This window comes from Panthera onca, chromosome E1 (assembly GCF_046562875.1).
Source record: "Panthera onca isolate mPanOnc1 chromosome E1, mPanOnc1 haplotype 2, whole genome shotgun sequence".
Lineage (NCBI taxonomy): Eukaryota > Metazoa > Chordata > Mammalia > Carnivora > Felidae > Panthera > Panthera onca.
This window is the reverse complement of record NC_138352.1, coordinates 635185-655844: the sequence shown is the minus strand read 5'-3', so window position 1 is coordinate 655844 and position 20660 is coordinate 635185. Positions and strand designations below refer to the sequence as shown.

The following is a 20660-nucleotide window of genomic DNA, read 5'->3' as shown; positions in this document are numbered from 1 at the left end:
TGATATGGGACTGCTACTTGAGGAAAATAGAATGGGAAAAATATGTAAATGGAAAGAAGGAAGGACTATTCCAGGAAGAGCCCTAGAGAATCAACAAAAGTTTAAAACAGGTAATAAGTATAACAACTCTTAGGTCAAAGAATGAACCCCTTTTGGAGGTTAGTTGCTTTCTTAACAAAGACAAGCATTGGTGTGAACTACAAATAAACATGATGCAACCTAAAAAAAAAAAAAAAAAAAAAAAAAAAAAACAGCCAATAAGCAACAAGTGTAGATGAATAGAATAGTATTTACTTATTAAGAGATAAAACATCTGGTAACATCTTACCAACATCTGGACCAGGACTGAACTGCAGAGAGTATTGCCCAGAAAAGGAGGCACCGTGAAGTCTTTGAGCAGAACAATGACAAGAAGACAGTGTTCAAAGCTTTGTCTAATGGGTGAATTTCAGCAAGGAAGGACAAGTGATAAGGATATGGTTAAGAAGATATTACTATTTTATGAGCTAAAGAAGGTGACAGTTGATAGTCAAGAATTGTGGCAGTGGAAATAAGAATAGTTCCAATAACCATTGTGTGGGAAGAATTAACAGAACTTTCTGAATAACTGGATGCGGGGGTAAAGAAGACTGAGAAAGCAAAATACAGCAAGATGACAAGACTGTCTAGAAGACAAAAGCAGAGGAGTCAGAAGGACTGGTTTGAAAATGAAGACAGAAAGATGGTGTTGGCATATTTTGTGTTTGTAGTACTTTATTGCTTCTGAATTACAAATCACTCAAGAATCTGATGGAATCAATGGATCCTCTCTTTTAGGAAAAAAATTATTCATACCTATACATGCTATGTATTTGTGATGAATACCCTTGGAATTAACAGCCAGAGTACTCTTGACCCAAGCTTGGCCCATCACAGCCCTTTCTGGAATTTTTGTACTTTATATTCAAAGGATCAAATCAATCTTTCCCTAGTAGCTTAAGGTATGGAAGCTGTTGGCTGATCTGTTTCCTAACACATGAGCCTGAGAAAGGGAAAATGCTTAAATGCAGAATGAGAGAAGAGAGTGTCTTATAGAGATAAACAGAGGTCAGAAGTGAGAGAGAGAACATACCCTAATGGCATCTGAGGCCATGGATCCATCACATTTCTATGCTTGGATTTCAGGAGATACCCTAGTCCCTTATTGAAATTCCACCATGATTAAGCTTCTTTGAGCTGCATTTCTGCCATTTATATATGAGAGTCCTGATTAATTCAGAAGTCAAAGATATTAATTGAAACCTACCCATGGGCTCCAGGTAAGAATTCTTGATTTAAGATAATGGAAAGTCACCCAAGTGGAAATAGACCAGTAAACTGGTGGAATTTAGATGAGAAAGGGTAGAAAATGAATATTCATGCACAGGGAATATAGATAGCACAGGTATTTAAGAGCAAGGACCTAAGACCCAGACTGCGCCCAAATCCTAAATTAACTATTTACTAAATGTATGACCTCAAAAAAGTTATTCTACATTTCTAGATCTCAGGTTACTTATTTGTGAATTGGGGATTAAATACTATACCCATCTTATAGGGTTGATGTGAAGATTAAGTTGTTACATGTGGAAGTACCTGGCATATAAATAGCAAGTCTCTATGGACTATTATCATTCGGTATAATAGGCCTATGCCTAGGCTTTTTGTATATGCTACATTATTTAATCTAATCCTCATAAAAATATTATTATCATCATCAAGGGTATTTATTGTACCCAACACAAAAGATGATGCCACTGACCCACCATTAATAAGTCATGACATTTGAGTTGATTCTTCAATATTGTATGGGTTTTATTGAACCTGCCAGACCTTCACTCAAAGCACCTGAGTAGTTACAAGGTTTTTAATAAATATTAGGAGAGGCCATTAGAAGCAAAGGGAGAATGATTGGCCTTTACAGAGAATGACCACACAATCTTGGTTTAGTACCACAGCCCTTATCAATTAGCCATGAGTAAAAGTAAAGGTAAGAATATGGTAGAGTTGTGTAACTTGTCTTTCTTTCATATAATGGAATACACTCTATTTCTTTTTAATCAAAAGAATCTTTAGATAAGAAATTATTTTTTTTTAATATAAGGGAATTGTAGTTTTGTTGGTGTGAAATATAGAGAGGCTTTGATTCAATTGGACCTCATCTCACACATCTGAGGCCCAATTAACATTTTGTCAGATTTAGTCAACCCAACCTGACACACAATGTAAAAGGAACAAAAGAAAGAATTCAGGAGAATCAGAATTCAGTAGAGGAGAAGAAAAAGAGGCATTTTAATGTTACCAATGTAACCATTGTAATGGAACTTCATTTATGTGGAACTTGATTATCTGACAATCTCATCTATCTGGAGCACAGAAAAGACCCAGGGAAATACAGGGGATGGAAAAAGACCTCCACAGAAACAAAACAAATCACCAAAGTCCATGCCCTAAACATCATACTCATTACTGCTAGAGATTCACTGAAGCCCTTTCTCAGAGGCTATTAATTTTTACTTGGATTCGATTTTAAAAGACCTGGCAATCTGGTTTCCAAACTCATAAAAAATTAAAAGCAGTAAACTAGAAGAGGGAGGAGAAACTATCGCATGCAGACATGCAGATAGCGGTGAAAAGAGAAAGCTGGAAGTCTTAAACAGGGCAGAGAGAGATGAGAAAAAAAGGCATAAAAATTGAATTCATGATCAAAAAACACAGCAATTTAGTGCCTTTAGCATAGGAGAAAACAGTCCTACATGCTTCCATAGGCCTCGGGGAAGAAATTTTAAAAATTGTTTCTATATTAACCCTGAGGAATCAAGAAAATTAAATTACATTCAGTATAAAGACATTCCCTGAGTTATGCAGCACTCAGCTTTATGTAAATAGTTCCATAAGGCACATAATAAAATTGTGAAGATGTGAGAGATTTTATATAGCACACTGAAAAATGTAAAGAAGTCAAGTGTACAAATGAACTGTCCAAAGAAAGAATGTAAGGGCAGAAGGTGCAGGTATAAGGAGATAATGGCCTTCCATGGTCAGTCTTACATGGTTTTTTTTCCCACACAGACTCTCACTGCATCAACCTGGGTTATGACACTGCTATTGTTTATGCCCTATTTTGTTACTTTCTAACCATGTCCAAAAAGTGACTAAGAGGAAGAATGCAGGACCAGTTTGTGAGAATAAGTACTTTGAATAAGAGCAAAATATTAAAACTTTAAACAAGTATGAAGTTATTTTCAACTTTACTGTTATGTCATCCAAGACTTTTCAGGGAATATATTATGCATAAGATAGAGAAATATTACTTATAGTAATATATTATAAGAAATAATCCAAAATAGATCAATGATTTATGCACAAAGATGTTCATCATGGTAGTATTTAGCATTTTAAAAATCAGAAGCAATCTAATTTACCAGCCTTAAAGATGGTTAAATAAATTATGACACATAAGTATTTATTGGACAATTATGGGACCATAAAACTATATTTTTAATTAGGAAACTTGTATGGCAAAATATTAAGTTAAAAAACAGAATACAGAATTGTATATGCAACATAATCTCAATGATGTATAAAATATATAGAAAGAAAATGAAATGAAAAGATCGCATTAATAACGCCACCTCACACCATTTTTCAAACCTAGGAACAAACTATATGTTCAATACTCACACAAAGAAAACTAAATATTCACTGAAGGAAATTTCAAAAGTGCATAAATGAAGACGCATGCCATGTTCCCTGATAGGAAGACTCAATATTATAAAGACGCTGTTTTACCCAAATAATTTACGAAGTCAGTGTAATTCCAACTAAAACCAGGAATTTTAATGAAATTGACATGCTAATTTTAAAATTCATCTGGAAGAGTACATACTTCAGAATAGCTAGACTGTTTTTTTTTTTTAAGTATCATGAGGGTCTTCTTACCAGATATCAAAACATGTTATACAATCACAGTAATTAAAGTGTCATATTGGCTCATAAGTAGAATAGATTATTGAATGAGAATAGATCCTTAGCTACTGACACACACACACATGTGAAAGCATTTCAAATAATTGAGAATAGGTGTTGGGACAATTGGTTATTCATTGAAAGAAAACGGAAAGGTATATCTCTTATATCACATCATTCAAAAATAATTAACTTCCCGTACCCAGCAATTGGCATGGTCAGGGCCAAAGCCTGAAAAGGCAGCAGCCAGCATGGTGGAGGCCAACATGGCTAAGATTGGGATAGCTGGAGCCAAGCAAGCAGCAGGCAGTAGGGGCGGAGCAGAGGTGATAACTGGCATGGCAGGGAGATCTGTCCTATTCAAGGGTATTGGGCAAATGAAGAAGTACATGGAGGCTGGTGAAAGCGGTTTTCTGTCGGAGAAGGGAGTTACAAATGTGGAAAGTGAGAAACCTAAAATGAACTCTATGATGTTGGATTGGAGAAATTGGCGTGAACTCAAAGTTCTATACCTATGTCCTGATTCGGATGCTTGTGCTAAAGTTACATAAGAGCATGCCCTGTGTTTAGGAAGTGCATGGCGAAGTATTTAGAAGTAAGGGCTTTATGCCCACAATGGATCAGATGTCTCAAATGGGTTAGAAAAATATTGTATGTATATAACTTATATGTGGAGCAGTGGAGAAAGAGACGAGCAAAAGAAATGATGACAAGTGGGGAATTGAACTGAAGAGGATAGGGGAGTTTATTATGCCACACTTGCAACTTTTTTGTATAGTTGAAATTATTTCAAAATATAAATCCTACTTCTGAGAATACATCCCCCCAAATATTCTTATATGTACACAAAAATGTTGTATAAGAGTTATTTCATCATTCTTGATCATAAATAAACATTTGAAATATAGGAAATATGCATCATTAGGGAATGATTAAATATAGTATATCCATACCATAGAATGATATACAGGCATAGGGGCACCTGGGTGGCTCAGTTGGTTGAGCGTCCGACTTCTGCTTAGGTCATGATCTCACAGTTCCTGAGTTGGAGCCCCACATTGGGCGCTGTGCTGAGACGCTCTGAGCCTGGAGCCTGCTTCAGATTCTGTGTCTCCCTCCTTCTCTGCCCTTGCTCTGCTCCCTCTCTGTCTCTGTCTGTCTTTCAAAAATAAATAACTGTTAAAAAATTTTTTTAACAAAAGAATGATATACAGGCATAAAAAAGAATAAGGTAGATCTATATGTACTGACATGAAAAGATGTCCAATATATGTTGTTAAATGGAAAAGCAAGTGATAGACCAAGAGGTAGAGTATGCTCCTACTTATGTTTAAAAAAAAAAGATTAAAAAACCTGCTAAGGGTATCAGTGTGTGTGCATGTATGTGTGTGTGTATCTATGCTTATAAACAGATGAGGAAAAAAACGGTCTGAAAAATGCACACCAAACTATTGGCAATGGTTAACTCTAGGGAAGGAGAATAGCATTATATTTTCCAAGCTTTCCATAGCGGCTATGTAATACTTTCATTATCAGTTGAAAAAAGCCCACGTACAAAAAGGCAGGAGTGTAAATAATACATTCTGTAAGATTTCCTCTCAAAATGATTCTAATATTTAATGCTGGGAATTACCTTTGGTTATCTGGAAAATTCCTGGTCCAAACCCCACATATAGGGAATTGGCCTTTCAGTGGACTGTGCCCAGGTACACTTTATCATTAACTTAATAGAGGATTAGGCAGCCTGCTGAGCCACTCCCTGCTTGCCGGGCCACCGTCCAGAAGTGAATTCCCTTACAGCACTCCAAAAGGAGGTCAAACAAGTCCCCAGGGACTCTAAACAGAAAGAAGTTGCCAAAGGCTAAATTTGGCATCGAAGTCAGGTCCTGGACTGGGATAAACCGTGCCAGCACTCTTCAGTTATGCTTTCAAGATCTCGATCAGAATAAGCGGGACTAGATATCTGTTTCCAAGAGTGGCGTAGCAGCCCAAATTAGAAACAGTTGTTTAAACCAGAGTTTTTGGGGTGAACCTGAAAATGTATAATTCCTTCTCTACCCCCTCAACCGCTATTGTCTCTTTTTTGAAGGATATTTAAATCCCCTTTCCTTTGTCTTGCTCCAAGCAATTGATCCTAGTGATATTCCTGCCAACCTGATCATCCTACCCTAGGCTTGGCCCTACTTAAGATAGAAAAGGCTGGATAGCCATCTTTTTCTTTTTGCTTTGTCCTTTTCAGGTGTAAATGGTTGGTTTTATATTTGTATGTTGCTTTTTTTTGCCTTTTTTATTTTATAATATTTTAAGTTGTAATTCATATGCCATCAAATTCATCATTTAAACTGTATAATTCAATGGTTTTTAGTATATTCAGAGTCGTGTAACCATCACCACAATAGATTTTAGAACATTTTATCACCCCAAAAAGAAAACCTTTACCCATTAGCTGTCACTCCCCATTTCCTCTCAACACTTCCAGCCCCTAGGCAACCACTAATCTACTTTCTGTCTCTATAGATTTGCTTATTTCATACAATGCATTTGCATTTCATATAAATGAAATCATTCAGTATGTGGTCTTTTGTGGCTCCTTTTGCTTAGCATAATGTTTTTGAGGTTCATCCATGCTGTAGAATGTGTTAGTACCCTATTCTTTTTTAAAGCTGAATAATATTCCCTTGTATGGCTATATCACCTTTTATTTATCCATTCATCAGTTTATGGATATTTGAGTTGTTTTGACTTTGAGACTATTATGACTGGTGCTGCTATGAACATCCATGTACATATTTTTGTGTGGGTATACATTGTCAGTTTTCTTTTTTTTTTTTTTTTTTTTTTTAATTTTTTTTTTTCAACGTTTTTTTATTTATTTTTGGGACAGAGAGAGACAGAGCATGAATGGGGGAGGGGCAGAGAGAGAGGGAGACACAGAATCGGAAACAGGCTCCAGGCTCCGAGCCATCAGCCCAGAGCCTGACGCGGGGCTCGAACTCACGGACCGTGAGATCGTGACCTGGCTGAAGTCGGACGCTTAACCGACTGCGCCACCCAGGCGCCACGCTTAACCGACTGCGCCACCCAGGCGCCCCTCATTGTCAGTTTTCTTAGATATACACTAGGTGTAGAATTGCTGGGTCATGTGGTAACTCTGTGTTTAACTCTTTGAGAAACTGCCAACTGAAAAATTGTTTTCCAGGGCAGCTGTACCATTTTACATTCCCACCAGCAATGTATGCAGGTTCCAGTTTCTCTGTATCCTTCCCAACATTTGATGCTGTATGTCCTTTTGATTATACCTATCCTATTAGGTGTAAAGTGTTATTTTTGTGGTTTTGATTTGCATTTCCCTGATGACTGATGATGTTGAACATATTTTCATGTGCTTATTGGCCATTTGTATATTTCTTTTGGAAAAATAGGTATTCAGATCCTTTGCCCATTCTTTAACTGAGTTCTTTGTTTTTTTATTTCTGAGTGGTAAGAGTTCTTTATATATTCTGGATACTAGTCCCTCATCGGATATATGGTTCGCAAATACTTTCTCCCATTCTATGTATTACCTTTTCACTTTCTTGATGGTAAAGAGGAAGGGGGAATAATAGAGAATAACTGTTAATGGGTAAGCAGGGGTTTTTTTTGGATGACAAAAGTATTCTGGAATTAGTGGTGATGTTTGCTCAACTGCAAATATACTAAAAACCACTGAATATACCAAAATGGTGGATTTAATCTCAAATATTTTAAAGAATAAATACCATGTTAGAAAGTGTGAGCTGATCCACTTGACTTTAAACCTGATATCATCATTTTAGTTTAGTTTAACAATTTTTTACTGACACAGCTATTTGCTGAGATACAAAGATGAAACAAGCCCGGGGTCTAAAAGGGAAAACAACCCTCCATACACACTCCATTTTAAATTACCTTGGTTAAGACTCAGATAGAGGTGCTTTGAGATCATGAAGTCCATACTAATAAACCTGTGCTTCATTCTAGAGGAAGCAGGGAACCATTGAAAGTTTCTAAGATGGGGGTCAACATGATTAGTGTTGTTTTTTATTTTTTTGTTTTAATTTTTTAATTTTTTAAAAATTGTATTTAAATCCAAGTTAGTTAATATATAGTATAATAATGGTTTCAGGAGTAGAATTTAGTGGTTCGTCACTAACCTATAACACCTAGTGCTCATCCCAACAAGTGTCCTCCTTTATGCCCATCACCCATTTAGCCCATCCCCCACCAACACCCCTCCAGCAACCTTCAGTTTATTCTCTGTATTTAAGAGTCTCTTATGGTTTGCCTCCCTCTCTGTTTTTATCTTATTTTTCCTTCCCTTCCCCTATGTTCATTTGTTTTGTTTCTTGAATTCCACATGAGTGAAATCGTATGATATTTATCTTTCTCTGACTGATTTCGCTTAGCAGGATACATTCTAGTTCCATCCATGTTGTTGCAAATGGCAAGATTTCATTCTTTTTGATCACTAAGTAATAGTCCATTGTGTATATATATATATATATATATATACACACACATATATACCGCATCTTCTTTATCCATTCATCATTTGATAGACATTTGGGCTCTTTCCATTATTTGGCTATTGTTGATAGTGCTGGTATAAACATTGGGATGCATGCCCCTTCGAATCAGCATTTTTGTATCCTTTGGATAAACACCTAGCAGTGCAATTGCTGGGTCATAGGGTAGGTCTAGTTTTAATTTTTTGAGAAACCTCCATACTGTTTTCCAGAGTGGCTGCACCAGTTTGCATTCCCACCAGCAGTGCAAAAGAGATCCTCTTTCTCTGCATCATCGCCAACATCTGTTGTTGCCTTGAATTGTTAATGTTAGCCATTCTGACAGGTGTGGGGTGGTATCTCATTGTGGCTTTGATTTGTATTTCCCTGACGACAAGTGGTGTTGAGAGCATCTTTTCATGTGTCTGTTAGCCATCTGGATGTCTCTTTTGGTAAGTGTCTGTTCATGTCTTTTGCCCATTTCTTCACTGGATTATTCGTTTTGGGGTGTTGAGTTTGATAAGTTCTTTATAGATTTTGGATACTAACCCTTTATTTGATATGTCATTTGTAAATATCTTCTTCCATTCTGTCAGTTGCCTTTTAGTTTTGTTGATTGTTTCCTTTGCTGTGCAGAAGATAAGTGTTGTGTTTTAACATATCGTTTTGGCAGCTGAATAGAAGACTGATATGAAGGCAGTATGGCTAGTATCAGATCAGCTGGGAGACAGTTGCAGTAGTTTGAGTGAGAAAGTGTGGAAGCTTGACAAAAGCAGTAGTGGTAAGAATGGAGAAGAGGAAGTCAGACTAAAAAAAACATTTAATAGTTAAAACTCTTAGCGTTTGGTGTGATGATGCGTGAGGGAGAGGAAGAAGTCTGAGATGATTCACAGGTTTCTGGCTTGGGTTGCTGGTAGATGGCTGTGCCATTAACTGAGAAAAGGAATATAAGGAAGAGGAAGTTTGTGGGCTGAAATAATGAGTTCAGTTTTGGACAATACTTAGGTATAAGACACCTGGAAAATGACCAAGCGGATGTATCCAGTAAGGACTGTAACTTTAATCTCTTTCTGCTGCAGTGTCCTGAGCTATAAAATATATGTATTTTATATGTATTTGTATATAACTTACAAATATTATAATATTTATATAATATATTTATATAATATTCGTGTATAATATATGTATATATTATAATAACATAAATATTATAATGCTTATAAATATTTGTATATAATATTATTTATTAAACATTTATATAGAAAATAGGTAAAAATATATTTATATGTTTAATGTATATGTATAAAATCACAACAGAATTTGGGTATTAGAGGTATTCACCAAATCTGCCTTGGGGAAATCACAAATTCTATTAACTAGTTATTAAATATATGCCTAGCTTTCTATAAGAAAACTTGCTCATGGCAGCACAAGCATGCTTATATTTACAGGGGCAACTTGATTTAAGCCAACTCAATGAAAATACACATGCACTAAAAAGGTCAGTCAGAGGGTGATAATTTGCTGCCCCCAAAGACTTAGCATAAGATTCTTTTTTTCTTTTTTTTAACGTTTATTCATTTTTTGAGAGACAGATCATGAGCAGGGGAGGGGCAGAGAGAGAGGGAGACACATAATCTGAAACAGGCTCCAGGCTCTGAGCTGTCAGCACAGAACCCAACACGGGGCTCAAACCCACCAAGTGTGAGATCATGACCTGAGCTAAAGCCGAACACTTAACCGACCGAGCCACCCAGCCACTCCAGCGTAAGATTCTTTTAATTAGACATTCCTCCTAGTGAGTTTAAACCAGTTTGCCTTAGAGAAATTAGACTAACCTAAATTTCTAAAACAATAAAAGATAACATGTATTTTGTGCTTGCTGCATGCTAGGCAAAGTGATACGCTCTTCACAAGTACTGTCTTTTAAATCCTCACAATAATCCCATTGAAGGAGATACTATTAGCGTTCACATTTTATAAATAAAGAAATGAGGATTTGAAGAAGTCCAATAACAGAATCAAAATCATCAATCTGGTATGCAGTAAAGCCAGGATTCAAACCCAGGTCTCTCTTACTCCAAAGTGCAGATTCATGGCCAAGAGCTATTATATATAAAGCCATGGTTATATGCATGCTGAGTTCAATGATCAAAATAATAATCTGGTCTGATTTATGTGGACATTACTGACCCTTCACTATTCCATTTATATCCTTACTCCTTTTTGGCATTCCCAGTTAATTTCCAGATCTTTGCTGTAATCTTCATGTGAGGTCCCATTTTCTCCCTGTCCATCTTCCTCTCCTCTCATCACATTGCTCTATTCAGCACACAAATTGGATGCATTCTATAAACAAGGAAGGCTTTGCCTTGAAATAGCATTTATGGTATCTCAGAAGGCCCTTTGTCAAACTCATTCCTTATCTGTGCTTCTGGATTTAGGACTGCTGAACTTACTGTGGCTCAGCCCAGAAGCCCATCAACACAAAACTTGTTGGAGGAGGAGGAAGGGCTAGAGCAAATGTATATTCATGATGAGATGGGCCAGTGGTGCCAGAGGAATTTGCTGAGTGGGAATAGAGAAGTGAAGACTCATTTGTTTTTCATAGAAAAGTGTGGCTGTGCTTTTTTCCAGAAAGTGAAAAGGAAGCCAGCTTAGCAGGGTCATCTCTAGCACTGATATGTTGGGTACAGAGAGAATGGGCACAACAGAATTCTTCACAAGATGGGGCTAGGCTGACAGTTACTGCCAGAGGCTGACCTGAAATATGTTTGAATGAGGGCATCTGGACTCTTGAGACCAGATTGTTTTTAGGAAAGGAATAATCCCTGCCCACGGTTATTCATCTGAATAGTAACCAAAAGTTTTGAGAAGAACCTTGCCAAAGAACAGAACTTTAAATGAATCTAACATGCAGTTCTTCTTTTGTTAATTGTTAGACTGAATTTATCTTTTCATGGTGGGAAGGCACCTCAAATAATCAGGGTGCATTGTGTTCAGGGTGTAATTTCCCAAATGTCAACATGCAATACATTTCAAAAGTAATTCGCTTGCAGTGTGTTTTTCCCATTACCCTCATATGGCTAAAATTATTGCGACTAGTAGCCTAGGAAGCTGGGATCGTCATTATATCCACTAAGGGGTCTGATGGGGCTGTTGACATAAAGGTTATTTTTATTGAAAGGAGAACTAAAATTCCACACTATTTGAAAAATAAACGTATTTGGGGGGGCCTGGGTGGCTCAGTTGGTTAAGCGTCCGACATCAGCTCAGATCATGATCTCACAGTTCCTGAGTTCAAGCCCCGGTGTTGGGCTCTGTGCTGACAGCTCAGAGCCTAGAGCTTGCTTCAGTCTCTCTCTCTGCCTCTCCCCCACTTGTGCTGTCTCTCTCTCTCTCTCTCTCTCTCTCTCTCTCTCAAAAAATAAAATAAACATTAAAAACAATTAAAAATGGGAATGCAAGCTGGTGCAGCCACTCTGGAGAACAGTATGGAGGTTCCTCAAAAAATTAAAAATAGAACTACCCTACAACCCAGCAATTGCACTACTAGGTATTTATCCAAGGGATACAGGTGTGCTGTTTCGAAGGGACATATGCACCCCAATGTTTATAGCAGCACTATCAACAATAGCCAAAGTATGGAAAGAGCCCAAATGTCCATCAATGGATGAATGGATAAAGAAGATGTGGTGTATATGTACAATGGATCATTACTCAGCAATCAAAAAGAATGAAATCTTGCCATTTGCAACTATGTGGATGGAACTGGAGGGTATTATGCTAAGTGAAATTAGTCAGAGAAAGACAAAAATCATATGACTTCACTCATATGAGGACTTTAAGAGACAAAACAGATGAGCATAACGGAAGGGAAACAAAAATAATATAAAAACAGGGAAGGGGACAAAATATAAGAGACTCATAAATATGGAGAACAAACTGAGGGTTACTGGAGAGGGGGTGGGAGGGAGGATGAGCTAAATGGATAAGGGACATTAAGAAATCTACTCCTGAAATCATTGTTGCACTATATGCTAACTAATTTGGATGTAAATTGAAAAAAATAAAATTAATTTTAAAAAAGGGAAAAAAAAATTTAAAAATAAACATATTTGATATCTTCTATCAACTGCCCCTCTGCCTCTCTCTAGCTTCACATATTCCCTCCATTCCTCAGAATTGTCTGTATATAGTTGCCTGAACATGACTTACTATTTTGCCTCTGTGCTTTTCATGTTCTTCTCCCTGCTTAGAAACAAATCTATGCCTCTTCTCTTCTATATATTTCCATCTAACCTTTAAAACCAGAACATACCTCTTTTCACATAACTTCTCCAGTAATCACACCTTGAGTGTGATCACTTACTATTTTTAGTTTTCTTATCTATTGTAGCTTTAGTCTACACTATACCATAGTGTCTTCCAGTTACTGAAATATTTCTTTAGATTTCATATATATATATATATGTATATGTATATGTTTTAGCCTCCAGATTTTACATCCTCTGGGAAACTCAAGAGTTGTGACTTTTATTTCTTTAGCATCCAGAAATAGTACAATGGCTCACATTAAAATGAAATAAATGCCATACCTGTGACATACTGCAACCAGCCTTATACATTTGACAGTGAGACCAAGAAATATTTTATTAAACAAGCATAAAATCAATTTCAAAAAAAATTATAGATGTAATGTGAATATCCAATTTGTCCCTCCTGGATCTTTCATTCAAGAAGTTACTAAAACTTTTTTGGTATATGTTTATAGTGATGCCTTTATCAGATCTCAGAATAATAATTAACTAATGGATGGAAGATTCTGTCCTAGAAAGCAACAAGGTCAGCCCACTCATTACCAATTTATTCTTCAACAAATTTAATTATTTAACAAACATCTATGCAACACATACTGTATAGATAACATAGAGTAGACCTTGAAAGGACATTAAATTTACATTCTATCTGAGAAATCAAGAAACACAAAGTGAAATAAAAACAAAAATTGAAGAGGCACCTGGGTGGCTCAGTCAGTTAAGCATTAGATTTTTGATTTCGGCTCAGGTCATGATCTCATGGTTTGTGGGATCAAGTCCTACGTCAGGTTCTGCACTGATAATGTGGAGCCTGCTTGGAATTCTCTCTCACTCTCTTTCTGCCCCTCCCCCCCCAATAAATAAATAAACATTTTTAAAATATAGAACAAAAGTGGTCTCCATTTTATGTCTGAATAAGGGACCAGCGCAATATGGTGCTGAGTTAGAGGGATGGGAGAGGAGACATAAATGAAGGATTGGCCAGTAAACTCTTCCTGAAGATGTTATTATGTACATCTGGCCTCGAGGAATGGGCAAGGGAGAGACCAGAGGGCAGAGGCAAGAATATACATGCCGTGTTTGAATGACAATGTGTGTTTGGTCCATCTGTATGAATAGGTACATGAAAAGCTTCTTAAACACAAGACGTGGTTTTAACCAATCAATACTAATTTAGATGTCCTCTTTCTGGTGCTGTTTGTTCCTTCTTGCATTTATGGCCTTCTTGTTGATTCTTTTGACTTCTATTGAAGAATTCCTTTTACTATTTCTTTTAGTGCACATATGCTTATATTGAACTCTGTAGGTTCTAATTTTTATGAAAATGTCTGTTTTACCTTAAATTTTGAAGAATATTTTGCTAGCTATAGAATTCTAAGTCTGCTGTAATTTCTCCCCACTCTTTATAGATGTCACTCCATTGTCTTCTGGTTTCCATCAGTTCTGTTGGAAAAGTTAGCTGTCAGTTTTATTGTTGCTCATTTGAAGATAATGTGCCTTTTTTTACTCTGGCTAATTTTAGCATTTTAATATTAGCATTTAGTTTTTCATGGTTTGACTAGGTGTGGTTTTTCTTGTATTTATCTTGCTTCAGATTTATAGAGCTTCTTGATTCTGTGACTTACTGTCTTCTGTTTGGGGAAATTCTTGGCTAGTGTCTCTTCAAATATGTCTCCTGCCACATTTCTACTCCTTCTGGGACTCCACTGACAATCATAATAATAAAACCTTTAATCATGTCCCATATGTTTTTTATATTCTATTCTCTGTATTTCATAGTCTTTTCTCTATGCTTCAATCTGGATATTTTCTATCAACCTATCTTCTAGTTCACTAATCTCTTCTGCAGGGTCCAATAGATGGTTTAAACCCATCAATTGGGTATCTTTTTTTTTTTTTTTTTTAAGTAGGCTTCACGCCCAACTAGAGCCCAATGCAGGGCTTGAACTCACGACCCTGAAATCAAGACCTGAGCTGAGATTAAGAGTCAGACACCTAACCAACTGAGCTACTCACGTGCCCTGAATTTTTTTAATTGAAGTATAGTTGACACACAATATTACATTAGTTTTAGGTATACAACATAGTGATTTGACAAGTCTGTACATGGTGCTCTGCTCATCACAAGTGTAGCTATCATCTGTCACCATACAACATTGTTACAATACCATTGACTATATTCCCTATGCTGTACCTTTTATCCTCATGCATTATTTATTCCATAACTGGACCCTGTATCCCCCACTCCCCTTTACCCATTTTGCCCATCTCCCTGACTCCCCTCCCCTCTGGGCAACCATTTGTTCTCTATGTTTTATGAGTCTATTTCTGCTTTTTATTTATTTGTTTATTCATTAGTTTGGCTTTTTAGATTCCACATATAAGTGAAATCACATGGTATTTGTCTTTCTCCATCTAACTTATTTCACTTAGCATAATATCTTCTAGGTCCATCCATGTTGTCACAAATGGCAAGATCTCATTCTTTTATATGGCTAAGTAATATTCCAGCCTGTGTGTATGTGTGCATGGGTGTGTACACACATGCATGTGTACCACGTCTTCTTTACCCATTCATCTGTCAGTGGACACTTGGGTTGCTTCTATGTCTTGGCTATTGTAAATAATGCTGCAATAAACATAGGGGTGCATAGATCTTTTCAAATTAACATTTTAATTTTCTTTGGATAAATACCCATTAGTGGAATTACTGCACCACATGGTAATTTCTATTTTTAATTTTGTGAGGAACCTCCATACTGTTTTCCACAGTGGCTGCACTAATTTACATTCCCACCAACAGTGTACAAGTGTCCATCTATTAGATTCCTAATTTCACTTATTATATTTTTCACTTCTAGGATTTACAATGATTTATTTTTTATTAATACTAATTCTCTGGTGAAATTCTGTATCTTTTCATCTAATTCCTTAAACATACTAATCATATTTTTTAAATTATGACTAAATAAGTGAAGTATGTTTGTCCCCTGTAGGTTTATTTTCATGGTCTGTTTTGTCTCTTGATTTTCAATCATTTAGTCCTGTTTCCTGGAATTGTTGATTTTTTTAATTGAATGCTAGATTTGGTATATAAAAAATTATAAGACTCTTAATGATGATATTACTCTCCACAGAAGAACTCATTTTCTTCTGGCAGTGAGACAGACTTCAGGCATATCACCTTTATCCAGGTAAGACTAACTTGCCCTAATGTGAGGGCACAGCCTTTTCAAGACTCTTAATTAAAACCCTTGTTTATCAGAGTTCTTTCTCCTTTATTTATTTATTTTATTATTTTTTTTAATTTAATTTTTTTTAATTTACATCCAAATTAGCATATAGTACAACAATGATTTCAGGAGTAGATTCCTTAATGTCCCTTACCCATTTAGCCCATCCCCCCTCCCACAACCCCTCCAGTAACCTCTGTTTGTTCTCCATACTTATGAGTCTCTTATGTTTTGTCCCCCCCACCATTTTTATATTATTTTTGTTTCCCTTCCCTTATGTTCATCTGTTTTGTCTCTTAAAGTCCTCATATGAGTGAAGTCATATGATTTTTGTCTTTCTCTGACTGACTAATTTCACTTAGCATAACACCCTCTAGTTCCATCCACATAGTTGCAAATGGCAAGATTTCATTCTTTTTGATTGCCTAATAATACTCCATTGTGTATATACACCACATCTTCTTTATCCATTCATCCATTGATGGACATTTGGGCATTTTCCATACTTTGGCTATTGTTGATAGTGGTGCTATAAACATTGGGGTGCATATGTCCCTTCGAAACAGCACACCTGTATCCCTTGGATAAATACCTAGTAGTGCAATTGCTGGGTTGTAGGGTAGTTCTATTTTTAATTTTTTGAGGAACCTCCATACTGTTCTCCAGAGTGGCTGCACCAGCTTGCATTGCCACCACAATGCAAAAGAGATCCTCTTTCTCTGCATCCTCACCCACATCTGTTGTTGCCTGAGTTGTTAATGTTAGCCATTCTGACTAAGGTGTCTAAGGTGATATCTCATTGTGGTTTCGGTTGGCCATCTGGATGTCTTCTTTGGAGGAGTGTCTATTCATGTCTTTTGCCCATTTCTTCACTGGATTATTTGTTTTTTAGGTGTTGAGTTTGGTAAGTTCTTTATAGATTTTGGATACTAACCCTTTATCTGATATGTCCTTTGCAAATATCTTCTCCCATTCTGTCGGTTGCCTTTTAGTTTTGCTGATTGTTTCCTTTGCTATGCAGAAACTTTTTATTTTGATGAGGTCCCAGTAGTTCATTTTTGCTTTTGTTTCCCTTGCCTCCAGAGACGTGTTGAGTAAGAATTTGCTGCGGCCAAGATCAAAGAGGTTTTTGCCTGTTTTCTCCTCGAGGATTTTGATGGCTTCCTGTCTTACATTTAGGTCTTTCATCCGTTTTGAGTTTATTTTTGTGTATGGTGTAAGAAAGTGGTCCAGGTTCATTTTTCTGCATGTCATTGTCCAGTTTTTCCAGCACCACTTGCTGAAGAGACTGTCTTTATTCCAATGGATATTCTTTCCTTCTTTGTCAAAAATTAGTTGCCCATATTTCTCCTTTAAAAAAAAAAAAAAGTTTATTTATTTATTTTGAGAGAGAGAGCACATGAGCAAGGGAGTGGCAGAGAGAGAGGGAGATAGAGAATCCCAAGCAGGCTCGAAGCCGTCAGTGCAGAGCCTGACATGGGGCTTGATCCCACAAACTGTGAGATCATAACCTGAGCCAAAATCAAGAGTCAGACACTTAACTGACTGAGCCACCCAGGTACCTCTGGAGTTCCTTCTCCTTGATGGATCCTGTGAAGGTTAATTTTTTTTAACATTTATTTATTTTTGAGACAGAGACAGAGCATAAACAGGGGAGGGTCAGAGAGAGAGGGAGACACAGAATCTGAAACAGGCTCCAGGCTCTGAGCTGTCAGCCCAGAACCTGACACGGGGCTTGAACTCATGGACCGTGAGATCATGACCTGAGCTGAAGTTGGACGCTTAACTGACTGAGCCACCCAGGTGCCCCTGTGAAGGTTAATTTTATGTGCAAACTTGACTGGGCTAAGGAATGCCCAAAGAACTGGTAAAATGTTATTTCTGGGAGTGTTTGTGAGAGTATTTCCAAAAGAGATGAGCATTTGAATCAGTAGACTAACAAAAAGCGCCCTCACCACTGTGGGCAGGCATCACTCAATCTGCTGAGAGCCCGAATAGAACAAAATGGTGGAAGAAGGATGAATTCTCTCCCCTTCTCTCTCTCTCTCTCTTTCTCTCTCCCCTTGAGCTAGGATGTCCATCCTCTCCTGCCCTCAGACATCAGCACTTGAGATTCTCAGGCCTTCTGACTCTGAGACTTACACAAGCAGGCCTCCATTCTCAGGCCTTTGGCCTTGGACTGGGAGTTACACCATCACTTCTTCTGGTTTTCAGCCTTCAGACTTGAACTCAATTATACTACCAACTTTCCTGGTTCTCCAGCCTTCAGATGGCAGATAATAGGATTTCTTGGCCTCTCTAATTGCTTGAGCCAATTCCTATAATAAATCTCTTCAGATAGATAGATAGATAGATAGATACCCCATTGGTTCTGTTTCTCTGGAGAATCTTGAATAATACAGACCCTGAACTCCAGCTTTTGTCTTCCCAGAATAATCTTAAGATAATAATATTAATTCCACCACCATTTTTTATAGTTATCCCCCATCCGTATTTTATAGTTAGGCTATATCTACATTGTTGGAGCATATAGCCATTGTATAATAATCTGTTTTAGCTCCTATTTGGTCTTAGTTATGCCAGTAACTCTTTAGTGCTCACCCCCAGTTCTTATGTTGATGTCTCTATAGTCATTTTGTTTGCCTGAAGTTCATATACTACTAAATTCCTTGGGAAGGGCTTATGGGAACAATATTCTTCGAGTTCTTAGATGCTGTTAACAGTTTGCCTGTGTTCTTCATAATTGACTCATTTATTTCCTTAGTGATCTTAAAGATTTGACCACATTTTCTGATAATAATTTTAAAAAGTAAGTCTGATAGTAATCTCATATTTTCTTTTTTAAGCCATACATTCCTTTTTTTCTAGGGGCCCAAAGGATTTTTTTTCCTTTTCTTTAAAATCCAATAACCTTACCAGAATTTGTCACTCTGTGTCATGGTGTACTCTGTCTGAATTGTTTCAATTTTTTTTTCCAGAAAGGTTTTCTTGAACATAGTTTTGGTGTTTGTTCTGTTCCTTTATTTTTGTTTTCTTCTTTAAAGACTTCTTTTACCTAGGGGTGCCTGGGTGGCTCAGTTGGTTAAGCGTCTGGCTTCAGCTCGGGTCATGATCTCACAGTTTGTGAGTTCAGGCCCCACATCTGGCTCCGTGCTGACAGCTCAGAGCCTCGAGCCTGCTTCAGATTCTGTCTCCCTCTCTCTCTGCCTTCCCCTGCTCATGCTCTGTCTCTCTCTCTCAAAAATGAATGAATGTTAAAGAAAAAAATTTAAAGACTTCTTTTATCTGATTTTGGATCCTCTTTGTCACTCTTCAATATCCATTGCTTTCTCTCAAATCTTTTCATCTCTTTCTTCATTAAAAAAAAATTTAAATCTTTTCTTGTATTTCATTTGTTTCTCTTAAGGCACTACTATTGAGTTTATTTTCTCTTATTTCCTTTCTAGAATACTCATTATTTCTTAGATTATTATTATTTTCTTTTCCTTTTTTAAAAGATTTTATTTTTAAGTAATCTCTACACCCAATGTGGAGCCAGAACTCAACAATCCTGAGATCAAGAGTCACATGTTCCTCCAACTGAGCCAGCCAGGCACCCCTGTTTCTTTATTTCTAATTATATTTTTGAGTCCTATCACTTCATCTCTGGATTTCTAATTCTTTTTTCTGTTATTTCATATCTTGTATTATTTTCTTAATGTCTTTTAGCTCATTTGGAATTAGCGGTTACAGTTTTGCTCTGTTTTGTGGGTATGTCTATCCAGAGTGCTCTCGTTGTCTGTAGGGATGTTATTCAGCTTCTTTCCCCTCCTTTTTTTTTTCTTTATAAAAACTATGTTACCTTTATATTTTTCTGTTGTTTCTTGTAATTTGAAATTAGTTTTCCTGAACTTCTGTAATAAGGTAGCATTCAGGAAAGCTTTCCTCACTTCACAGAACTTTTTCTGTTGGTTTTGGAAAACATTAAAAAATAAGTGCCTGGATAGCTCAATCAGTTGAGCGTCTGACTCTTCATTTCAGCTCGGGTTATGATCCTGGGTCGAGCTGAGCACTGAGTCTGGGATGCTCTCTCTCCCTTTGCCCTTCTCCCCCATCTGCGCTCTCTCTCTCTCTCTCTCTCTCTCTCCCTCTCTCAAAATAAAAATAAATAAGTAAAAAACAAGGCAGCTTGCTTTATGATGTTGCACCACTTTGGTCTGGAGCTTTTCTTTTTCTCATCTCTGTTGTCCGTGTACTGTTAAATTTTCAATTCCACCCTAAGCAGTTTCTCTTTAGTTTTGAGTGGTCACAGGAGCCCTATCAGACCTTCCCCCCACCCATCCACCACCGCCCCCCTGGGCTTAATACTGGTATTGGTCAAAACCCCTCCCAGTTTCAGCTGCTGTTCTCAAATTGGCCTGCCCTCTTTCCAGAAAGTCAATGCCCGTTGGCTATTTGGGGGTCTTCCTGTGCTCAGGTCCATCAGATGCATCTCCCTTATCCTTTCTCCCACACATACACTGATAACATGCAGCTCTTATGGCTCATGATGGTTTGGACCCATCCACTTATATTTTGGAGTTTGTGAGGGTTCCTTGTCACCTAGTTCTGTTGTAAAT

The 20660-nt window shown here is 37.1% G+C and overlaps 1 long non-coding RNA gene across 1 annotated transcript in view; it reads left to right on the top strand.

Moving 5' to 3' along the window:
* The window catches only part of LOC132687480 (uncharacterized), a 28984-nt gene that overhangs the window by 4634 nt on the left and 3690 nt on the right, over nt 1–20660 (top strand). The window contains exon 2 of the long non-coding RNA XR_013552231.2: nt 15967–16023. This is a non-coding gene — a long non-coding RNA (uncharacterized LOC132687480). The remainder of the gene's footprint in view (nt 1–15966; nt 16024–20660) is intronic.